This window comes from Parasteatoda tepidariorum, chromosome 12, assembly GCF_982258835.1.
Source record: "Parasteatoda tepidariorum strain Cologne lab strain chromosome 12, Ptep-v5.0, whole genome shotgun sequence".
NCBI classification, from domain to species: Eukaryota; Metazoa; Arthropoda; class Arachnida; order Araneae; family Theridiidae; genus Parasteatoda; species Parasteatoda tepidariorum.
Window position 1 is genome coordinate 46,199,855 of NC_141766.1, and position 23,123 is coordinate 46,222,977.

Sequence of the window (23,123 nt, forward strand, 5' to 3'; positions counted from 1 at the left end):
TTGAAATCTTAAGAACATTAAAGATTTAACATAACAAAACAAATTTATCCACACAGAGGGCGGGAATTAATCAATAGCAACGTGCTAATATGGTAAGTTTGTGTTTGTCCGCTAATTCCGACGCAAACGCGGTACCCATTCTCACCCCACTATCTGGTAGTGATTTTTCAATCCAGTGACTTTTAACTACTCGTTCTCATCTTTAGCAGTTTTTTAAATAAAAAAAAATAATTCTTGATATTTTTTTAGTTCAGATGAGAAATTTTAAAGGAAATAAAAGCTTGCTACCAACTGAAGACAAGAGATAAATCTAAAAAAGGAAAAAAAGAGAGAGAGAGAGAGCGAGTAGTTAAACGCCCCTGGATTGCAAATTAGCTACTCTGTCTTACCCCTCACTCCATCTATGCAATTTAGAAATTTGTACAGTATATAGTTTTACAGAATCAAGTTCAATTTGTATATTGAGGAACACTTATTTAACGGCCTGGAAATAAATCGAGTTAAAATTTCCATTTTGTTATACAATTGAAGCTATTTTTAACTTATAATTATTTAACAAAGTTTTATAATTAAAGTGACGATAACTTTAAGCATTCTCTTTTCTTATAATAGAAAATTACAAGTTAAGTTCCCGCGTTATACAGCAAGATTTGATAGTGACCTATAAATTTATGTCAAATTTTATGACACACAATTTATCATTAAATCATTCTCAGTAAACGCAAGCACTCTTTTATTTTGAAACCTTTGCCATTTCCAGATATAAATTTCATAGAATGTTTTAGTAAAAGTTAGACTACGAGTTTATAGTTTATGTCCATAAAATGCGCCAGAAAGTTTAAACATAAAGTTATGTTGACATAAAATAACACGTCGAGAACATCTTGTCACTGTAAATGGAAATGAAATCAAGACTTTGATTGATAACCACTGGTACAAAGTGTCACAAAATGTCAACTTTAGTTGGTAAGATATTACATAAGAAAAATTATTCAACAAGTAAAGATATATTCATACGGGTTTAAACTGCATTAAAACTAAACCTTTAAAATCATCCTTAATTTTAAAAACGTGATAGCTTAGATTTTCTCAGTTAGAAAGGGTTAATATTACGTAATTAATATTTGCAATATATGAATGATAATTTTATATTTAAGAGTTTCATATTTATGGGGGAGGAGTTTTGTATTAAGGAAGGTTGATGATGAAACTGATTTTTTTTCTGTTTATCCTCCGTTGTAAAAGTGGATGTTGAAATTTCATGTCTCTAATTAAATTTAATTTATTTACTTACATGCATTATTTTTTTTGTTTAAAAAATAATCCGATGGAGGAATACTTCTAATTCATCAGTTTTTTTTAATAATAAGAGGCAAAAATTCATAAAATTTGAAACAATATTCTATATTCATTTGTTTGAGAATTCAAATTTCGTCATACGCTTAATTCACAAATCAATACCTCTGGGGGTACTGATCCAGGAGTTTCCTTGTCCTCTGGAATGGTTCAAAATTACAAGGCTACGGCGTTGAGCATTAGTAGTTGTTAACCCAAAAATTGGGTCTGCTGTTCAACGGCGATTATAAAATAAAAATAAAATACGCTTAATGCAACGTATTTATTGCCCCTATCGATGAATGGAATGCAAAGAAAATTGAGTAGAGAAAGAGTAAATAAGACTCAGTCACAGTTTGAAAGCAATCCCAAAAGTTCATTTTAACAAGAACGAGCACTAGCACTATCCTTTAGCACATTTTTGCTGTTTTTAAATACGTATAAAAAGTATTAAATTTGTCTTAATTCTAAGTAAAATATAAAAAAAAATTAAAATATAAAAGTATGTAAAATTTGAAAAAAAAATGAAAAATTTAAAATATGAAAAAAATATGAAATTACTTTTTCATAAATACGAAACAGAACAGTAAAAATATGAAATTACTTTTTCATAAATATGGAATAGAATCAAAAAATATGAAATTATTTTTTCGTAAATATGACATAGAATAGTAAAAATATGAAATTATCAGTCAGTTAATTTGCATGGAATTGCATTATCTCAAAAACTATTAGCCTAGTGGAAGAAAATGCTTCATATTTAATAAGCTACGCATCGAAAGAATTTGTATACATGCTGAAATCGTTTCAAAATTATGATTACTGTCAGCGTTATTTACTTTGTTTGAACACTTAAAAGTCACTTAAAAGTCACATCCAACACAAAGTTAACACTTAAAAGTCACATCCTTATAATGAGGTTTTACATAGTTGTTAAAATTTTTTATCCATAGTGGTCAAAATAGAACAAAAATGGATGTTAATAAATGGATGTTTTTGCTTCCACTTTAATTGTTTAATAAAAATCTCCCACCAAAAGCGTAAGAAGTTGGTAAGTATGGATCTTTTCAAACAGATATACAGTCATCACAACGTGATTTCCGAAAAAACATTTTTGAAACTAAGTGTGGCCATAGCTCCCGTTCGTTAAGCAGCTTAAATTTTTTCATATAAATTTATGAACCAGAGAACCACAATATATTCTCTTACATGTGAGAAATCAACTAGTCTGATGGATGATCTGGATAGGCTCTTGGTTGAATGATTGCTCACCCCTTCATGCCCTTGAGTAGGGTATATCGCCTGGTTTGATGTACAGGTATTAAGTCTCGAAGCCCTGTGGTTGCTTTTTAGAGGTGCAATTTGCTGTTTTTGTGCTGTTTGTGTAAAAACGCGCTATTTCATAAGATTATATCCGGTCGACGATTTTCTGGAAAGTGAAAAAGTTCGATGGATGGATAAGCCACCCAGGTCTCCAGATCTCATTCTTTTGTAGCATATTTGAGAGAATCTTGAAAGTGTAATTGGATGATTATTAAACTAATTTTTTATTATGCGACCGCTGTTTCTTGCCTATTGACTCCGGTGAATGTACGTGCAAAGTATAATCGTTAAAAGGTATTTTAGTCATAATATAACAACCTACTTTAATTCCAAAGTTTATTAAAATAATTCAAGTAGTTCTGAGATAATTGACTAAATCTAAAATTTTTTTTTAGTTTCGAACAACACTCTCATAGAAATAAAAATATCATTTTTGATGATTCAGCAAACATTGATCTGTATTTCGTAAGTTTTGAAAATAATTTCGTCACGATATCACGTTATTTGTGACAAAACACGAATTCTCAAATATATAACGAAAATATTTCCTCAACTTGGAAACTCATCACAGTGCTTTGTAGGGGATAGTTAACTAGAATGAAGATTAGACGCTCGAAAATAAAAAGGTACGACAAGTTGACCGGAATATATGGCGGTTAAGGAATTAGCCTCCCACCAGGAGCGTCCCGGGTTCGAATCCCCGCTTTGGGAATGTGTGAAATATATATTGTTGTCCTCTGTGTCTTTCTTGCATGGTTTTTGTGATATTGAGCTACCTATACGCAGACAATGATAAAGTTATTATTAGAAAAGTTAGCTACACTACAAGCTACAATTTGTTTTAAAAGTAAAATGAGGAAATATTTCCTTAGTTTTGAAGAAATTCACTTCCTCGAGAGAGATATGAAAGTTATTTTGCAACTTTGACGAAATTGTTGCTCGGAGCATACACTAGGAAACAGTTTAGTCAAAAACGAAGAAAGCTTCGTGAAATTTGAGCATCCAATTTTTAAAGTACAGTAAAGTATTTCTACGCCTATTATAACTAAATAAAACCACTAACTATCGTATAACATCAAAGATAAATAAATATAAAACTGTTAATTTCAGCAGCTTAACAAAATGATAAAAACTTAATATTTCACTTAAAAACTAAATAGAATAAAAATATAAATAAGTTTTGAATAAACAGATAGCAGAATTTAAGAAATTAATTGAAAACAATAACAATGATTCCCCTAGCTTAATCAGATTTAAATAAAGTTTCTTCATCTTCATTGTCTCTTAAACATGTTGCGCTACTGTATTATTCAAACATTTTCGAGCAGAATAAATTTAATTTGAAACAGTGAAAGTTAGCACAACTAAATTACAAGTTATTTACATTTCAAATAAGGTGTTTGGAAAACTGGTATTTTTCCTGTGATCCAACAAATTTAAAGTATACTATGCTTTGCAGTGTGAACTTCTTAGTTGGAGTCAGTATCATATATTTTGAAAACAGGAATTTATATATTGTTTAGATTTTTCCGAAAGATAATTTTGCATCTAAGTTCAAGAGGTTTGTTTCTATTGATTTAAGATATTTGCAACGGATGTTTGTCATTTATTTGTCTAAATTCATTGCATTTAATTTATTCAATTTTAAACTTTCAATCTAAAACATAGGATTTATCGACATTCACAACTTGATTCGATTCTTAATATTTAGTATGCCTCAAAAGTAGTTTTAAATTCTATATATAATTTATTTAGATGTTATTAAATATTTTATTTATTAAAAGCATAAGGACTCTTCATAAAGTTTTATAATAGAATACGGGCATGAAGAAATTGTTAAGCAACAAATAGTACAGTATTCAGAATAATTTATTCCTCAATGAAATTCGGTACATGTGTATTTAAACGTTCTTAGAACTTGCTTTTTAGAAGGATAATAGAAAGTAAAGTAAGCAAATGATGTTAATCCTTGAAGCAGAATTTTTATTAAGCATATTTTGCGAACGTTTTTTCAATATTTTGTATTAATTTAGGTCAAAATAAATGAAAAACATTTTATTTAGCATTTTAATAGTTTATGGTTATGGAGTACGCCATGAAACAATGGTGTATTTTTCTGCGTTAAGGGTAAAATATTCTTTATTACGGTTTAGTTCCACACATTATTTTTTCAAATTAGCATATATTTGAATTTATTTGGGCCTAAGAGAAACAAATATTCATCATTGAAATTTCTTTAAATTACGAAATTAATTATTGATTAATTTTTAAATATAAATGAAAAAGACAGTAGTCAATAACAGTTTTTTTTTAGTAAATATTAGACTGATTTTGATAATTAATGGAGTATCAGAAAAAATATATGAAAGGGACACCAGTAATATATCTACGTCAAAGGGTTAAGGAGAAAAAAGATTATCTCAATTTTAAGTTCGCAATAAGGGCCGGAACAACCGGGTTGGTAGGGAGCTGGGCGAGAGTTCGTGGGTTCGAACCCCGCCGGTCGAAGACTCCTCATGTAGTAAAATGACTGATGCACGTTAAATCTCTTGAGTCGCAAAAGTCTTCCATGTTCCCATAACAAATCAACACCTCTAGGGGTACTGGATTGGAGATTGATCGTTCTCTGATTCAGGTCAAAATTACGATCTGTGAATGAATGAATGGATGTATGAATGGGTTCGCCCTATAAACGGGTGCGACGTATGGTGTGGCAGAAGTCGAATTCTTGGCCATAGATGGCGCCACTGAGAAACGAGAAACGCAGAATCTGCCTTAAATTTGTTCGGTTTCACCAAGCAGGCTTGCCCGTGTGGCAAGTGGCATTAGAAACAACACACAACAACAAGTTAGCATAAGTTAAAAAGCAAAAAAAAGTTTAAACTAAAATATTAGTGCTAAAAGCTTTTTTACGGACTAACTAAAAATAATAAAAGGAGAAAACACTCTAATAATCCTTTGAGACAGAATTTTCATTAAGCATTTTTTTCCTATTTTCATCACTACTTTACTATATTTTAGGTCTAAATAAGGGAAAATATAATATTACGTATTTTAATAATTTATGGTTATGAAATACAGAATGAGACACCACTGTCTTTTTCTGCGTTATAGGTAAAATCCAAGCACGACTCACTCTCGAATATTAATTTTTCAAATTTTACCTTATTTACAGTTATTTAGATCTAGGAGAAACAGTTTATCATCATTGAAATTTGTTTTATTTTTATAACCAATTATTGGTTAATTTTTGAAATTAAAGAAAAAAAAAATACTTTTTGTATGTTTTATATCTCACTACAAATATAATTCCGCTGATCTAATAGATTTCTTTTAGTAACTATTAGACTGTTTTTTGATAATTAAAAAATATACATTTTAGCTTGTAATTAGAGCTTCAGAAAAAATAATTAAGGGGACACCGGTGTCCAATCTGCATCAAAAAAAGATAATTTCAATCTTAAGCTTATATAAGGTGGGAGACAAATAAATGTATGAACATAAATTTCAATTCAGAATCAAATAATAATTTTTCAAATTTTAGCTTATTTACAGTTATTTAGATCTAGGAGAAACAGTTTATCATCATTGAAATTTGTTTTATTTTTATAATCAATTATTGGTTAATTTTTGAAATTAAAAAAAAATACTTTTTGTATGTTTTATATCTCACTACAAATATAATTCCGCTGATCTAATAGATTTCTTTTAGTAACTATTAGACTGTTTTTTGATAATTAAAAAATATACATTTTAGCTTGTAATTAGAGCTTCAGAAAAAATAATTAAGGGGACACCGGTGTCCAATCTGCATCAAAAAAAGATAATTTCAATCTTAAGCTTATATAAGGTGGGAGACAAATAAATGTATGAACATAAATTTCAATTCAGAATCAAATAATAATTTTTCAAATTTTAGCTTATTTACAGTTATTTAGATCTAGGAGAAACAGTTTATCATCATTGAAATTTGTTTTATTTTTATAATCAATTATTGGTTAATTTTTGAAATTAAAAAAAAATACTTTTTGTATGTTTTATATCTCACTACAAATATAATTCCGCTGATCTAATAGATTTCTTTTAGTAACTATTAGACTGTTTTTTGATAATTAAAAAATATACATTTTAGCTTGTAATTAGAGCTTCAGAAAAAATAATTAAGGGGACACCGGTGTCCAATCTGCATCAAAAAAAGATAATTTCAATCTTAAGCTTATATAAGGTGGGAGACAAATAAATGTATGAACATAAATTTCAATTCAGAATCAAATAATAATTTTTCAAATTTTAGCTTATTTACAGTTATTTAGATCTAGGAGAAACAGTTTATCATCATTGAAATTTGTTTTATTTTTATAATCAATTATTGGTTAATTTTTGAAATTAAAAAAAAATACTTTTTGTATGTTTTATATCTCACTACAAATATAATTCCGCTGATCTAATAGATTTCTTTTAGTAACTATTAGACTGTTTTTTGATAATTAAAAAATATACATTTTAGCTTGTAATTAGAGCTTCAGAAAAAATAATTAAGGGGACACCGGTGTCCAATCTGCATCAAAAGGTTAAGGATTAAAAAGATAATTTCAATCTTAAGCTTACATAAGGTGGGAGACAAATAAATGTATGAACATAAATTTCAATTCAGAAAACTTGTTTTTGAACTATCTAAAAATGAAGCAAAGAGAAACAGTTTCATTAAATGGAAATGGAAATGGTAAGAGCGGAATGTGTGGTACTGAACTTAAATTTCAATGCACAAAACTTGTTTGCAAACTATCTAAAATGTTGCAAAGAGAAACACTTTCATTAAATGGAAATTGAAATGGTAAGGTAGAGGAATCGAAGACCAAGTTGGTGTTTCAAAATAAATAAACCGAATTTAAGATTGATAATTTTAATAACATGATTGATAATTTTAACAACATTCTTTCGATTAAATTGCACTTTTAAAGTGACTATCTTTAATAGTCTCCTTTTTTTCCCTTTAATATCTTTTTCTTTAGATATTTGCATCTAAACAGAGAAAACTTTCTGATAAAATTACCGTACTGTATATAGATGTCATTTCTGGTTGAGTAAAAAAAAAAAAATTCTGGTTAATTAAACAAAAATTTACGGCATTTGCACCATTGGTAATTTTCCGGTTTGCCTGGTAACGGTGCACTGGAAATACTAGCTTTCCAAGTTATAGTTCATATTACCGCACAAAATATAAAAAAGTAAATTTAATCGAATAAATGGTTTTTATGTCCGGATCTAATGTGTCATGATAAAATAACCAGATTTCGTAATATTTACCAAATTTTATCCCACATTGTAAAACGATATTTATAGGTTTAACTAAATCATTACCAAAGCGCTTCGGTAAAAATTACTTAATTTTTTGGAGTTTCCATTGAACCAGAAACACGGTAGATTTACCATGCTCTGGTAGTTTTGACTAAACATTTTTTCTCAGTGGGTATAAATCATTAAATAATGTCATTATTTTTATAAAAAATTCACTTCCATATTTTTTAAGCTGATTTAAATCATTAAATGGTCCCGCAGTGGATTGATCGTTAAGACACGGTTCTCAGCAGATCACCGAAGTCAAGCATCACTGGCTACGGTTAGTGTGCGGGTGGGTGACTACTTGGATCAGTCTGCGTAGGGACCGAGTGTGTGAGGTATTGGTCCTCGTTAAACTGTGCTACCGTAAAGTGCTCGATTTCCCGCGCAGGTCGTCGGGCTACCGAAGTGGGGGTGCCATCTCCTCCGCAGAAGATCAAAATTGTGATGGCATGTCTTCGGATCATCCTCCGGGATGCTTCCCAGACCGTCGCCAATAGCCCATTGTGCAGCTCTAGTGCTACGCAAATTAACAACAACAACAACAGCAACAAATCATTAAATGCCAATGTCCTATAATATTAAAAACAAGGAAATGACTACATCCGTAATAGAATTGAATGCAATAATGATATTAAGTTGTAAAATCTTAAATGCAGCTAAGTCTAATTTTAGTAGTTCATGTATACACGAGCAATGCATAACTGTAATATTACTTTGCTGTTTTATTTTTATTTGTCTTATTTTAATTTTAAGAGGTACGCTGATTTCAGAAAAAATAATACGCATTAAAAGACGTATACAATTGAACAGTTTTTAACCGTGGTTAAGTAAAATTATTATTTGAAACCAAGCTGAATGGGTGATCAGTAAAACAAATTGGGTAATTATGACCACCTAATTTATATCATACGGAGCGTATCTATATTTTAATAAACAGTATTGTCAAATTAAATGTTGAAATAATGTACTTACTTGAAACATTGTCAGATACTTGGCAATAACTTTGAAGATGTTTTAATCACCTGCAAATAAGAATTACAAATTATTTTAATGAATTCTAAGCATCAAAAATATTGTAATTTGTAATCATTTATAAATAAATGTACGACTCTTAAAGTTTTTTTAAACCCTCCCCCTAATATTTAAAAATACAACGAAATTTATAAAATTACTGTTTAAATACATGTAATTTAAAAATGCTATTTCTGAAGAAAAAAAATCGCATAGCAATAAAAGAGTAATCAATAAAGTAATAGTTATATAATATATTATTTTGCCGAAAACTTTATGATCATCGGGTCAAATGATTTTTCCCAGTTATTAAACTAAAGCAACTGAAATAAAATTTCTTATTATTTTCTTATTGCTGCTATCATTACTATTATTTCTGACAAAGGACTTCATTACTTGCTGAGCCAATTATCAAATAAATGAGTTAGATTTTCAATTTGCTGTGATCTGATGATGCCCTACTGATGACAAATAATAGATTTTCGGGCCTATTTTGTCGTTAATGTCCGAAGTAATCTCGTGGTAAGCAATACTTCTTACTGAAAGGAACAATCTTAATACATTTTCTGCGAGGTTAGGAGCATATCATTTGTAAAATGCAATCAAATTTGGTAATTATTTTATATACTTGTACTTGCTATAATTATACTTGTTATTAGGTTATTACTTGATATAAGAGAAACTTCAATTAAGTCCAGAAATGTAGTGGCTCAGGGATAGAGCAATCCCCTCCCCAATGATGTGACCTGGATTCGAATCCAAGCTATGGCTGGTTAATACGAATTCCATACCAGACTGAAATCATACAAAGTGCTGACGTAAAATATCATCAGTGGTAGGTAAAACCTTGTCGTCAGATTAATCGTGGGAGGTTTTCGTGGTTTTAATCTCTATGTTATGCAAATATGAGTTAGTTCGCTCAAAAAGTCCTCCATGAAGGCAAATTTCACCCAATAAAAAAGAACTAATTAAATTGAGCATTTTTGAGAAGATAACTTTGGATTGCACAATGGGAAAATTATGTTCCAATATTTATTTATTTTTAAATTTTTTCTTTAAATTTTTTTAGAAGTTAAAACTTTATGGCTTTCTCTAGGTTCTTTGATGAAAAAAAAAATTAAACTAGTGATAGAGGTGAGAGAGAATTTGCGACTAAAGTCTCCCCTTAAGGCTCAACAAAATAAGCCTTGAAAGCTTAAAGGATATCAGTTTCTGTCACCTACCATTTCAGCTTTAAATAAGAACTGTTCCTTGAATTATGTTAGACATAATTGCCTTGTTGTTGCTGTTATCGTAGGGCATTATGGCAACGGGTGCGATTGTTCTTGTTTTCCAGTGGTACCATCCTCGCCAAGAATTCGATTCTTGTTTTCTACACAATAAATTCCAATAATGAAACATTCGTATTTTTTCTCTTATTTTTAAAAAAGAAACCATTGTTTTCAAATGACATTAAGTACGAATTTAAAGCTGCCATCAGCTCCGCTACTTTCAAAAGATTTTTGAAAATGGCAACTATTTAAAATCTGAATCTTGAAAATTTTTAATTCATTTTGCTGACACATTTAAATGTGCTAACCCCAAAAAAACTAGAACCAAAACTCCACTACATATGAACATCTAAATTATTTATGATTGCTGTTGGAACAACTTTAACTAATAACTAATAACAAATTGCTGAAATAACTTTATATCAAACTTTCTAAAAAATTCCTGCATTAAAACAAAACTTTTTCTGTCATCAATGCTCAAAAATATATTGTTCATAGATCATAACAAGTTGGCAAATTTATAAATGAATTAATAGCTTATTATCTGCTTAGACGGTGTTAAAATAAAAAACACATTTTAACACACAAATTTCTAATATATCTCGTAGCTATTAGAAACACACCTAAGAAAGTTTGTCAAATAGCTGAAATATAAAACCTTTCTTATCAGCCTGGGTTTGTTTTTTTCGATAAGACACAATTTTGTGAAAAAAGACAAAAAACTAAGTTAGGATAATATGTTAGCGTTGATGAGTTCCCATCTTAATGTTCAAGATAAATTTATGTCTTTGCTTCTCTGTCAATCAGTTGAATCGAGATAAATGTTTCCACTTTTTTTAACCGAAAAAAGTAATAGATTACTGATTGGCTCATAAATTACGTCGAGAGCTGCTTTATAAAAAATAGTAACGGTACTTTAAGAACATGAACTAAAGAGACGAAGCACCATTGTGTTTTATAGGGTTTTCCTTTTGCGTTCTTTAAAATTTACTTCTATGCAGTTGAAAAACTCTAAAAACGTATTTATTTCCGTTTAACAATGAAAACTAAAACAAACATTTTATCTAGCCTTTTTAATGCCATATAAATCTTTTATAATTAATGCTTGTGATCCTGACTTGCATGTAAAGTTTTGAAAAATAGCTCTGAATCACTTTCGTAAAAATATACTAAGCAATTTTGGTGCACTATAATAGATTTTGTATAATTATTTTACGCTTGTTACTTCTAACTGTTCTTTTCAGTTTGAATTTTAGAAACAATCTTTTCTGTTTTCAAACTTTGTCATGATGCAGTTATGTATTCAAACTCTGTCACGTGTTTTTTTGACAGTTCCAAAAAATAAGGAGCAAATTATCCAAAATCTAATGAGAGAAAAAATAAAAAGAATAAATTAATTAAATAAGACAGAAAATTAGCTGATTAAAGGAAATTAATTACAATAGCAGCATTTTCCAGCTATTTTTCTAGCTGTTTCCAATAATAGCCTTTGCCCAATTTGGACCTAATTTTTCCTATTAAAATATTGACCTAAACTTTTTGAAGAACGCACTATAAACAAATGTACCTTTGAGCAAAAAATAAATGGACCACCTTGAATAACTTTTGATCTAATGATCGGATCTTCACGTTCTAAGACTCAATAATAATGGTTTAAGAGGGTGGCCTCAAATAGGCTAATGAATTAGCGAAAACGATATTTTAATTTACAAAATCAGGCACATAAACTTACCTTCTCTAAATTAACATACGTTACTCAGACGAATTTGGATGTATGTCCCTCAAAATATTGGGGGACAATTAGGTAAATTTGGTTCTAGTGGATTGGTCAGGAGGGTGGTCCAAAGTATGAACCCCTTAATGTGTATTTCGATTCATATCTTAAGAACTTTTAAAAGGAATGGAAAAATTTTGCACACAATTATGAATTTCTGTTATCTAAAGATAATTCTGTGCAAAAATTACGTATTAATAAATATTTATTATTTTATTTTAACAGTAAAAAAATTAGTAAGAAACAGTAAAAAATTAGTTTTTGTTTTATCAAAATTTCTATATCTATCTATTTCTATATCTATTATAAATTTCTATATATATCTATTTCTATATACAAAATTGTCATAGCTCATCGCTATATTTTAAACATTGGGATTCAAAAAAATTCTTTCTCGCTCATAATTTATTAAAATAATTCTCTAAGTATTTCTTCAGAGGTATGAAAAAAATGAGTCAGCATAGAAGTGCTTCCATTATTATTTTTTTTCTCAACCACTATTTTATTATATATATATATATATATATATATATATATATATATATATATATATATATATATATATATATATATATATATATATATATATATATATATATATATATATATATATATATATATATATATATATATATATATATATATATATATAAAAGAAACTTTAGAAGGTTAAAGTAATCTAGATCCCAGAAAAATAAAAGTAGGGTTTGTCGTTGTCATTTAATTTGATTGCCTCTGTGAAGACAAAATAGCCATGAAGAGCTTGGATGAATCATTTTATTGCATAGAAATAAAGAGTTTTCAAAGAATGCTGTGAATGAACCAAAGTTGCGGCGGTCAATGATTCTATCTTTCTCTAAAGATTAGACACGTATTCTTGCTTAAATAAATTGGATGGTAGTTGACATCAATAATCTCTCATTTTTCTGGAAGATTATGATATAATATTAACAATGTCTTTCATTTTCGCTTTTCATTCAAAAGAAAGTAAAATGATATTTATGAAAGATTATTTTAACAGTCAGTTTGATAACAAAAACGACAAAATCATAATATTTGTTCAAAGTTAAATTTAGCTCTATAATAAGACATTCATAAGAGATATAAACAGATTAGCGGAGTAGCATAAGCATATTAATTTAATATATTTAGTATTACATATTAACAGCCATTTGATTCAAGTTTCTTAGTATCAAGAATGCACGATTAAGAATTTTCTTAAATAGATTTATTTTTGCTTTTATAAAATAAATCAAAACATCCATTATTATTAATCTTTTACTACTAACATTTCAACTTTGTAATGATTTTAAAAAATGCGTTTGCCAAAAAAGTAATAGAGCTAGAGTTATAGATTATTGATGTAAAGCAATATATTCAATATATTCCTATAGAATTCTTATTAGTCAGATAGTAATATATTTTTAAAAAATTGGTTAACATGTTTGTTTCGTAACATGCTATGTTTGTAAAGCAGAGCTGCGGTGTTTCAGTCCTAGAGAGATGGCCCAGGTTCAAATCCCAGCGAGGAATTGTCGATATGAATTTTGCTCCCGGCTCGCACGACCGCAGTGCTAAAGTAAAATATCCCCGTGTTGGACATGGGCTAGAATCCCCTACACGTCACACTAGCCATGGGAGGTTCTCGTAGTTATTCTCTCCAGTTCGCGTTAATATGTTCATTAGTTAAATCTAAAAGTTCACCACCGATACCAGTTTGTCCTAAGTCTTGATCCAGGAGTTCTCTTGTCTTCGAGGTTTGATTCAAAGTTACATAAGGCTACGAGAGATGGATATTGATAGTCGTAAATCCCCAAAAATTGGTTGGGTCTTAAACGTCAGTTATAAAAAAAATATTTGAAAGGCATAACTTTTAAGCAAAGCAAAAATGTAAACGTTTGAATCGACATTAAAATTCTTAGCAGGTCATATTTTCTCATTGAGCCAATACCATGAATCAAATTACTGTATACCAAGAAGGTCAAAGCAATCTAGACCCCAGAAAATCACAGCTCGAGTTAGTTTAAATTGGTTGCTTCAATAGAAACAAAGTAGTCTTTATTATCAAACTAACTGAGGTAAATCAATTTATTGCATAGAAATAAAGAGTTAAGGAATACTGCGAGAATAAACAAATTCTTGTGAAATTACAGTACTGTATGTTAATGAGATTTTTGGTAAAAAAATGTTTAATAAAACCAAAATATAAGTATTTAAATTATTCATTTTGTAATTCTTATCCTTATATGGTAATGGTTTATCAGAAATTCTGGTTTTCAGATTACTTCGTTTTTATCATATTACTACGTTTTTAGTCAAAGGTACAAAACGGAAAAGTGAATTTAAAGAATAACTGGTTTTTTATGCCATGTTCTAAAGCAGTGATGAAAGATTTTCTAAACTGTAAAAACTTAAATGAGAGAGCTTCTTTTGGAGGAATCCTGAAATTTAACGAATAATTTTCCTCAACCATTATGGATGATGGTGGCTCAGGGGATAGAGCGTTTGCCTGTCGGATCATGGGTTAGAGTTCCCTTACTATCAGGCTAACCGTGAGAGGTTTTTTTTTTCCTGTCAGTTTAACACAAATGCTGGCTTGTTCCACCAAAAAGTCTTCCACGAAGGTAAGTTTCTCCCATTATTTGATCCAGGAGTTCAATTCTCTTCCGGATTGGGTTCAAAATTATAAGGTGACAGAATTGAACATAGTAGTTGTAAATCCAAAAATTGGGTCGACTGTTCAACGAATCCCAGATACGAATTCCGTCTCCGGCTAATTCCGACCGCAGTGTGACATAAATTATTCTTAGTGGTAGACGGATCATGGTTTAGTGTCTGCTTGCCGTCAGGCTGACCATGAAGGTTTTCGTAGTTTTCCTCTCCATGTAACGCAAATGTGGGTTAGTTCCTTCCAAAAGTCCTCCGTGTAGGAACCTCCCAACAATTGGATGAGGAGTTCCCTTGTCTTCTGGATTTGGTACAAAATTACAAGGTTACGAAGTAGTTATAAACCCAAAATTGGATCTGCTGTTCAACGACGGTTATAAAATAAAAAATAAAAAATTATGGACAGATTAATTAACAAAATCCATTAAATAATTTGAGAATATGTAACACTATAAATTTTAGTAATTACTTTGAAAATATTTCGTGAATGAATGAAGAATGAATTATCTCATAACATCGTTACATTAATTTCAAAATGGGATTTATGTCAGATATTTGAATTATCAGATCTGGAACGGTATTTAGTCAAGTTCTGAATTTCATTTTAATGCATGCATAAACTGAAAGTATATAAGCTAGATTATGGTTATCATTAAAATTAAAACGAAAAAGGAAGAAGTAAATGTTGAGAACGGTTACCAGAGAAACATATTTCCTCATTGTTGAATTTGACTATTTTTATTCGATTCGAAATATTAATGGAATTTTTCATAAATGAATATTCTTTTCTTAATTCATTCACTATATTTTCATCAGAAAAAATATTGTTTTGAAATTTTTTTCGTCAGAAGAATGTCAATTAAAAACATTTATAAAGATGGCGGAAATATTGAATAGATAATTGGTTATAATTGTATACAAATTCTATAAAAGTTTTCCAAAATAATCCCGAACTCTCGGAACTTCTATCAAATTTAACCACATTTACCAAATTTTATCACATGTTGTAAAACTATTTTTTATGGTTAATTTTACCAAAATCACTGCTAAAGCTTTTCGGTAAAAAATTACTAAGGTTTTAGTGTTCCCACTAAACCAGAAACACGGTAAATTTTAGCATATTTTTATGAAATATGTATAAAATGGTTCAGAATTGTGTACAAATTTAATAACAGGTTTCCATAATAAATACCAGTTAAATAAAATCCCTAACTCTAGGAATTCCTTTAACTATTCCACTTAGCCCTTGGATTCCGCTGAACAAGTACCAATCCGAAGCAAGCTACCATTTGGAAACCACTGCTCCAAAGCATCAGGATAACTTCTACCAAATTTTATCGTATATTGTAAAACTATTTTATATTATTAATTTCACCAAAATCATTGTCAAAGCACTTTAGTAAAAAATTACCGAAATTTTAATGTTTCCACTAAATCAGAAGCACAGCAAATTTTATCATATTTATATAAAATAAATAATGGGTTATAATTGGATACAAATTTAATAACAGGTTTCCAAAATCAATACAAGTTAAGTAAAATCCCTTACTCTAAGAACACCGTTAACTCTTTCACTGAACCTTTGGATTCCGCGGAAAAATCACCAATCCGAATCAAGTTAACACCATTTGGAAACCACTGCTCTAAAGTATTAGGATAACATTTACCAATACACATTTACCGAATTTTTTAGCATATTGTTAAATTATTTTATATGGTTAAGTTTACCAAAATCATTGTCAAAGTGCTTCGGTAAAAAATTTCGGAGATTTTAGTGCTTCCACTAAGCCAGAAATATGGTAAAATATACCATATTCAGGTAGTTTTGACCATATATTTTGACCATACGAAGTTAAAGTTAATTTTAAATCTAAATATTCTAAGTTAATTTTAAATCTAAATATTACACACGTAAATTTATTTAAAAGATGACTAGCTGTTGACATGAGAAATGTATGATCAATAAAATCAGATACCACAAAATAACTACACCAAACTTTTTAAGATTTGGCTAAGGCTTATATATTTTTTTCAAAACTTCATTTAGTTCTCGTTTTCGCATGAATGATTTGAGTCAATATCGTTACTTATATTGCTGAAACTCTAGGAGGTGAAAGTAATTTCGATTCCAGAAAAATAAAAGTAAGGTTTGTCGTTTAACTTGATTGCCTGTGTGGAGACAAAGTAGCCATGAAAGGCTTGGATGAATCATTTTATTGCATAGAAATAAAGATTGTTCAAAGAATGCTGTGAATGAACAATGTTAAAGCAGTCAATGAGTATTTCTCTGAAGAATAGACGCGTATTATTGCTTAATGAAATTGAATGTTGGCATCAATAACCTCTCAGATAGCTGAAAGATTATGATATACTATAAATAATAAGGAATGTGACATAATATTAAAAATGACTTTCATTTTTGCTTGCATTCAAAAGAGAGTAAAAAGTATTTTATGGAAGAAGAATATTTTTGAAGTCAGAAATTTTGTTAAACTGATGAAATCAAAATGTTTGTTCAAAGCTAAATTTAGTTTGAAATATGCGCATAAGAAATTTAAAAAAAACATAAAACAGATTAGAGATTTGTATAGTTGTTGTCATCCTTAACATCTCGGATAGCTAACAGATTCTGATAAACTATTATTAATAAAAAATTTGTCATACTATTAATAATAAAGGATATGATATATTATCAAGAATGACTTTAATTTTCCCTTGCATTCAAGAGAAAGTAAAAAGAACTTTGTGGAAGAAGATTATTTCTGGAGACGGAATTATAGTTAAACTGGTAAAATCAGAATATTTGTTTAAAGCTAAATTTAGTTTGAAATTTACATATAAGAAATAAACAGATCAGAGATTTGAATAGTTATTGCCAGCAATAACCTGTCAGATAACTAAAAGATTATGATATTCTATAAATGATACTAATAATAACAATTAGTATTTTGAAGTATATATATATATATATATATATATATATATATATATATATATATATATATATATATATATATATATATATATATATATATATATATATATATATATATATATATATATATATATATATATATATATATATATATATATATATATATATATATATATATATATATATATATATATATATATACAATTTCTGCTTTATTAATGTTTTTTTGGTTAGAAAAATCCATAAAAGACTTAGTGAAAGGTCTTTAATTATACTTACACAACAATTTCTAGGATAATTCAGTTTCCCTTTCTCGGTATGAAATAATTATAGATATGCTGAAATAGTCTTGTATTTTTAATGAAACTGAAATGCCTTATAACTACCGAAGGTTTACACTGTAAAACATGGATGCTCAAATTTCACGAAACCATTTCCTGGAAACCGTTTCGAAAACGTTTGTTTTAAGTGACGAAATATAAATCTTCACTTCTTCGATGAAATGAATTTCGTCAAAATTAAAGAAATATTTCCTCATTCTATTCTTTTTAAAAAAAAAAGAAAAATGAAACATTCTAGAAGTAGGACTCATACCAGAAATCTTCCTGGTAAGAGATTAACTCCTTGACCATCACACAAGCCGATCAGCTTATTTTGTCCATTTATTTTCTATCGTCTTGTCTATAGTCTAGCCAACAATCTTCCACCATGCACTGTGATGAAATTCCGAGTAGAGGAAACATTTTCGTCACATATTTGAGGGTTAACGTTTTGTCACAAAACACGTGATTTCGTTACTAAATGATTCTCAAAATTAATTAAATACAGCTCAAGGATTGGTGAGTCATCAAAAGTGATAAGTTTAGGCTTGAAAGGGAATCATAACATACCTTAGGTTAAGGGATACCGAAAAAAATACGTTAGGGGCTACTCAGGTCCCTCCCGTCATTCTAGGTATAAGGTTACATGTACACTCCCTATAAAAATTACTATACGCACTATAAGATTCTATGAAAAATTTCAATTATCAGGCTATACTATTATACAGCCTTATTGCTTTTATGTGACTGAAACCAGTTTGCACTTGTTTAAGTTTATGTATCAGTTGGTTAAATTAGATAATATATAATATAAATTTGACGATTGGATAAATTAGACGACATATTACATAAATACAGAATATTTATTACATTGGGTATTATATTAGTATGTTGGAATAATTAGACCAAATTATTACACTCACTGTAGTTTTTTAATAATTACATGTTTAGCACTAGTTTGTATACAATACTTTAATATCAAAACATACATGTAATGGGTTTTATTTCAAGAGATTTTTAATATACTTCCGATTTGTATTTATTTTTGACGTATTGCATTACAATGTTAACCAATTGATACACGAATGTAAACAAATGCAAACCGGTATCACACGCGTAAAAACAATAAAGGTGTATATTGTCCCCTTATAATTTAGATTTTACATAGAATCTTAGAGTGCGTTTAATAATTTGGCTAGGGCCTGTATACGTTTCTCTAAGGTTAACACATTTAAATTATATTAAAATATAAAAATTCTAAAAAACTCTATACCTTCAGTAAGTTTTTTTTTGAATTACAGAGTAACAAAAAGCAAATAAATAAGTAAATAAATAAACAAAATAAATAAAATAAATTAGAAAAACACGATAGACCGAACAGGCCCATTCTATTTTTCAGTGCTTATTTTCGGGAGAAAAAAAATAAATACAGCTAATAAGAATAGCTTTTATAATGTAATAAGAAATGACTTAAAATTATTGATATCTAAATTACAATTTTAGAAAAATTGCATTTAAAAAAGAATGATAATGTCTTTGTTCGCTAAAATATTTTAATTAACTGTCAAAATCGCCCTTAATTTTTTCTTTTCTTAAAAAAAAATATTTTTCGATAGAAAATTAATTTCTTGCAATCTGGTTGACAGTTAGTCACGAAAATTAAAAAGGAAGTCCAAAAGCTAAGTTTACTTTACAAGATCTATAAGAAAATACGTGAGTTTGTTCTAAGATAAAAGAAAGAATTGTATTTGATGTTTTAGTGATTTCAAATTAAGTAGGGTTTTTAAGCTTCAAGTATACCGAAAGTGGCTCTTTAATCATATTTAAAAAAATGCTGTTAGCATTTATTTAAGTAAAAAAGAATCCTGTTTTTAATGGACAATACAAATAAAGTGCAAAAACTAAAATTGTACACTCCTTAAATGTTTACTTTCAATCAATTACTTACACATGTCAAAACCAAAATAATATTTTTTTTAAAGTCATTAATCGATTTAATAACGTGATGACTTAGCTCAAAGTTCAAATCTTTCAATTTTTTATACTACGATTTAATTGAAGCAGTAGAAATAAATAAAAATACTTGAATATTGCTAATTAATGATAGTAAGAGCCGTGATTGCTAAGAGGATAGAGCGTTCGCCAGTCAATGAGGTGAACCTGGTTCGATTTCCAGCAGTGACTGATCGATACGAATTCCACATCCGGTTTACTCCTACCACATTGCTGACGTAAAATATCCTCAGTGGTAAACACATCATCAGTTAGAGACCCCTTGCTGTCAGCCTAACCGTAGGAGAATTTCGTGGTTTCCCTCCCCGCGTAGCGCAAATGCGGGCTAGTTCCATCAAAAAGTCCTAAACAAAGGCAAATTTCTCCCAATACGTGATCCAGGAGATCGCTTGTTTTCTGGGTTGGGTTTAAAATCGCAAGGCTACGGAGTCAACATTAATAGTTGTAAGCCCCAAAAAATGGGTCGGCTGTTCAATGCCGGTTATAAAATAAAATATATCATAGTGAAGAAGCATGCTCTGTTCCATTAAGATAGAAATGAATGAAAAAAGCTTTTTGAATTATCGTGAAACGCTACATTCTTACTACAAAATGACTCTCATTATTGTTTCTAGCTATATACTTTACAAATTTTTAGATTTTTCGAAAGTAACTTTTAAAGAGCACATGGTCACGTTATTACCAACATGAAAATCCTGTTATTTTTCAGAAAAAATTACATAAAAATTGTTTTCTTTTATTGTTTAAAAGTAACTATATCTCCCCAAGCCCGGCAGTTGTACTAACTGTTTATCCTTATTTAATAAGAAGATTTCTTTAAGAATTATTTATTATCTTTAGTCAATAATTTTATTCAAAACAAAGCAATTTGTAAAAATATTAAAGCTTCTTATACCTGTCATGCAACTACAGAATTTATTTTTAATATTTAATATATAAAATTATTACGGAAATTTTATGATATAAAAATTAGTACGATTGAGATTTGATTATTTTTTAGAAATTTAAACAAAGCAACATAGTAATGAAATATTTTTTATGCGTTTATAATGTATTGATTTTAAAATGCATTTATACTTAATTAAAATTTTTTTTATATATCTTACAGGAATTAGTTTGTGATAAGATTAAAGTCTAACCAATTTCATTCCCCCTATTAGACCATTAGACCCCCTATTACTAGTCATAAATCTAATCAGAGATTCAATATCTCTATGGCATTTTGTTTTTTGTTGCAAAGATAACGTTGAGTAGAAAGTTACGAATTAATTATAAGATTTATAAAACATATGAAAACTATAAGAACTTCTGTTGGTTTTGTTCTTGATTATATTTCTGAAAAAAATGTGCTTAGATAATAATAATCACATTATTTATTGATTAATATCTGTAAAATTTTAGAGCTAAACACATCACGTGTTAATAAAAGTTATATATTTTCTCGATAGAATGTTTCTTTCATTTTTTACAGTTGCAGAGAAATCACTTAAAATTACTTATAATCTAAGTATTTTAATGTACAAAGATATAAACATATAAAAAAAACATTTTTAACATTTAAATTTTACTGGTTTATTCTTTATGTCTAGAAAATGTAAGCTCATTTTCCTCAAAATATTATTAAATTTCTCATCGTTGATAAGATAAAACAAATATATGGAATCTCATTTCTACATTTAGCCTCTTGTGACTTCAAACTAATCAGATAAAAGCAACGTAATATAAAAATTTAGAAACTCTATGGCATTGATTTGAAAAGATAGCATCGAGTAGAAAGTTAACTCATTTAATTATACTTTCATCCAAGACATTCCATTTTGTTCTTCAAACTTATGAAGAATTTTTATATTTTTATGATTTTTAGATGATTTTTTTGTTCTGAGAAATTTTTTTTCAAATGGAATATAAAACTAAATGAATATTTTATAAAGTTGCAAGAAATTTGTACTGGTTTTGCTCTCAATTTTGTATTTAAAAGAAAAATATATTTAAATAGTGATTGTTTTTTAAGATAATCGTAATGGAATTTGAATGGATTAATTTCTGTGTAATTTTTAAGTAAAAAAAAGAATTTAAAATAAGTGAAAAAAATATTTTTTAATGATATTCAAAGCGTTATTTTTATTTTTTTGTAGGATAGTCAAATCAATAAACACTCAAAATTAATGAACAGATTTTCAAGAACAATCATGAACATTTAAGGAAATCACTTGAAACATAATTATCATACTATTTTACATTTTTTAGAGAGGCAAGCAATTTTTAAAAGAAATATTATAAAAGTTCTTATCAATGATACAAAAGCAAATATATGAAATCTCATTTCCACATTTATTCCCAGTGGCATTAAACTAATAATAGAAGAGCTACGCATCCCTATGACATTGATATGGAAAGCTGGCATCGAGTAGAAGTTTTAGTCTTTTAATTATATTTCCATCCGAAACAATGAATTTTGTTCTTTAAATTATAAAGATTTTTTTTACATCTTTGCCTATTCAACTTCTTTATGTTCTCGGAAAATTTATTTTCAAAAGAACATTAAAGTTATTTTGAGATCATAAAACTATACGAATTTTTTATCGGTTTCATTTCGGATTTTGTTTTCGAAAGAATAATATGTTTAAATAATAATTATTTTAAAAGTAATTATGTTATTTTGGTTGGTAAAATCACTTTTTATAATTTTACAGAAAAGTACTTTTCTTTTTACGCTATGTACACAGTAGTAAAAAAGTCATCCAAAGTCTACATCTAACGACGAGAATTTATAGAGTCTTCTAACGGACAATATATATACTATATATATATATATATATATATTGGGAGTGCAAATTAGTTCGGTCCGTTTTTAAGAGATGGCTCTGCTGTTATGAATGTTTCACAGTGACAACTGGTTTCGGTGGTTTCAGAGTGGTTAAACATCTGTCAATAATATTCAGTTTATATCGCTTTGAGTTTCATACAAAAACCCTGTTTTTTACTTTGTTGAGTATGTCAAGTTTTGTGGTAACCTAGCACCATTTGTGGGAGGTTTTATGTTCCTGCTTTAATTGGAAGAAAAGTGCAGCTGAAGCGAATCGAATGCTTGTAGAAGTTAATAGTGACAATGCTCCAACTGATAAATCATG

General features: G+C 28.6%; 1 protein-coding gene across 3 annotated transcripts in view; it reads right to left on the reverse strand.

Annotated features, from left to right (window-relative positions):
- LOC107439647 (5-hydroxytryptamine receptor-like) overlaps window positions 1-23,123 on the reverse strand; it is a 497,423-nt gene that overhangs the window by 186,839 nt on the left and 287,461 nt on the right. For all 3 annotated transcript variants that reach the window (XM_071188193.2, XM_071188195.2, XM_071188194.2), the window contains one exon: window positions 8,974-9,023. The gene's annotated coding sequence lies outside the window, so the exon portion shown is untranslated. The remainder of the gene's footprint in view (window positions 1-8,973; window positions 9,024-23,123) is intronic.